Source organism: Myodes glareolus, chromosome 4 (assembly GCF_982192425.1).
Source record: "Myodes glareolus chromosome 4, mMyoGla1.1, whole genome shotgun sequence".
In the NCBI taxonomy this organism is placed as follows: domain Eukaryota; kingdom Metazoa; phylum Chordata; class Mammalia; order Rodentia; family Cricetidae; genus Myodes; species Myodes glareolus.
The window spans coordinates 44,484,951-44,487,846 of NC_142029.1; positions in this window are offsets into that span (position 1 = coordinate 44,484,951).

Here is a 2,896-nt window from a genome sequence, read left to right on the forward strand (position 1 = left end):
CTTTGAGGCTGGACCAATCTAGTGTAGTCCAGGGTGGCCTTGAACTCACAGAGATCCCTCTGCTTCTGCCTTTCCCCGAGTGCTGAGAGTAAAGGTTGTGCCACCAGTACCTGGCCTCTATGGCTAACAAGTGAATCTCTCCACACCCTGTTCTTCAAGCAAGCCTTATTTGTCATGGTACAAACAAAATATCACCACACTTTTGTTACTTTCTTATGTGGCTTTGTCCCCTGCCAAACTTTGCCCTTGCCGGGACATACTCCTGCTGCATAGAAGAGGTCTAAACCATTTCCTCACACCCTGTGGCCTTGGCTCTTTCAAGTCGTTCTTCAAAAATGATGTCCTCTGTGAGATGTTTCCTACCCCACCCCAGTTCGAAGCTTAAAGAGTCTGACTTATGAATGACCCACCCGATGTCAGGTTTTCTTGCACAGTTAGCACTTACCATTAATCATACCTCCTTCCATGGTCGTTTGGTGCTTGCCTTTCACGAAAATGCCAGCTTCCAGAGCTCCACTTCTGTCATCTGGGTTGTTTCTTCAGAGCCAAGAACACCGCCTGGCAGTAAAGGACTCAACGCTTATTTACTGAAGAACAAGGGGAAGGAAGAACTGTCACCAGGGGAGTTAACAAGCTCCAAAATAATCCATTTCAGAAAATAGCAGCCAAGCACTGCTGGCCATGGTGATGAGTAGTCTTAGGTCAACTTGAAAGAGCCAGAGCCATCAGAAAAAAGGGAACCCCAATTGAAAAGGTGCCTCCATAAGATCCAGCTGTAAGGCCTTTTCTTAGTTTATGATTGACAGGGGAGGGAAGGTGGGTCTGAGTTCCAAAAAAAAGTAGGCTGAGCAAGCCACGATGAGCAAGCCAGGAAGCATCATTCCTCAGTGGTCTGTGCATCAGTTCCTGCCACCAGGTTCCTGCTGTTTGAGTTCCTACCTTGACTTCTTCGCACAGTGATGTTATGTATAAGTATAAACTGAAACAAACATTTGCCTGACACCCTACAGGGGCCCTACATCACTGGCAGTGTCAACAAAGTGAAGGCAAACAAACACCAAACAGCCTTCTAGAAGATTTTTCAAATCATTACACCCATACAATTGCATCCAGTGTTAGCTCTTCTCATACCAAAGTTTTAAAACGTTGTTCAGGGTCCCCACAGCCTTCTGATAAATTGCCAGGACCTAAAGTGCATGGGCTGTTAGGACAGGCTTATCTGGGGTTTATCTCTCATTTGGCCTTAAGCTTTTATCAATGTTATCCTAAATTCTATGAATAGTAGTATAACAAGGTACTTTCTGCATAATTTGGTTACATGTAGGTATGTGTGAAGTGTAGGACATGTGTGGGGAGTGGGTGGGTGGGTGTGGAGTGGGGAAAAGCTTTGTGTGTGTGTATGAGTGTGTACATGCATGCACATGCAACTTGGTCTGATTTCCATTTAAGAGGAATACCAATCTTAAAAGACTCCAGGCCCACTTTAAACAAATCTGATCACTCCAAAACAAATAGGTAAATTAGAAAGCAAGCAACACCTTAGGGGAAATTAAACAAAGAGAAGCGGAGAGGAGAAAAGACAGCAACTTTAAAAAGTTAGATAAAGGAAGCGCTAAAGTAATCTGTGAAAGTCTAATAACTTTTAACACTGCCCTACCTTCTCTGTGACTGATTTATCAAGGAAACTGTTCTCCTGCAAATCCTACAGCGTAGGATCCAAAGAACTTAGCCTTCTCCACCCACCGCAAATCTTAGTCAAAAGCATCAAAGTGAAGAATTTCATTACCAAGTTCACTATGTGGGTCCGAAAGTGAGCAGTGTCTGACAAGCACTGAGTTTCCAGGAGTCACAGAGAGAGGGAACAGGCCATGACAACCCCAGGAGCTGTCCTGACCTTCCCATAGGTTACCATGTATAGAACGTGAGCCTCACTAGCCTGAGGAAAAGTGTGCAGCAGAGGAAGTAGGGTCCCAAATATTTGCATAGAGTCATGAACAAACGTATTTCCTAGTGTTTTCACTTGTCAATCAGTTGATTTATATGTCTGAGCCCTCATTATCATCAAGAAACACCCAAGTGCCTGGGGACACCACTACATAGGCACGACTGCCTCATCCTCACCAAGAAATTCTAATACAATTATTGTAAATGTTAGCAATTGGTGAGAAAAGAAATTTGAATCGTCATAGTGTACTTGAATGAGAAGAATTCCTATGTTATTAGCAAAGGGAAATATCTCCTTGTTGTTTGTTCCAGGAATGTGATATGCCTTCAGTCTGTAAAATCTTCACATTTTCTCCAGTCACTTAAACACTGCTTAGAACATGTCTGAATTAGACAGGAATATTTCTTCTTAAATGCACTTCAGTGAAGCAAACACAAACATTCAGCTTTTCCACTGAGACAAGTGCTTATGTATACTTGTAGGACCCTCAGAGGCAAAGAAAGACCCTAAATTTATCAGAATTGATGACTCTAAAAATTCGGCAAACAAGCGATACTCTTAATACATGTTATGGTTTGATTATCTAATCACCCAAAAATCCATGTCTTGAAATGCTGCACCTTTTGGTAATGATATTAGGGGACAGAGCCTTCTAGAGTAACATAATGACACATTATGTTTTTGAAATCTAACTAGAAGTATCTCCCATTCTTGTTATAAGATCATACAAACAGATTCACAAAAGTGAATGGTAAGTAAACAGAAGAAAACGGCGAGAAGGGTGAAAAAGAGGAAGGCTTGTCATCTGGATTTTGTTCTACATGTAATACATTTACCACAAAGAGTTTTTAAGGCTAAGACATTAACTGGAACAATTTGTTTTAAGGGTAAGAATTTCTTTTGAGGCAGGAAAGTACATTGCAAAGGAAACAGGAAGCCACCTTTCAGCAG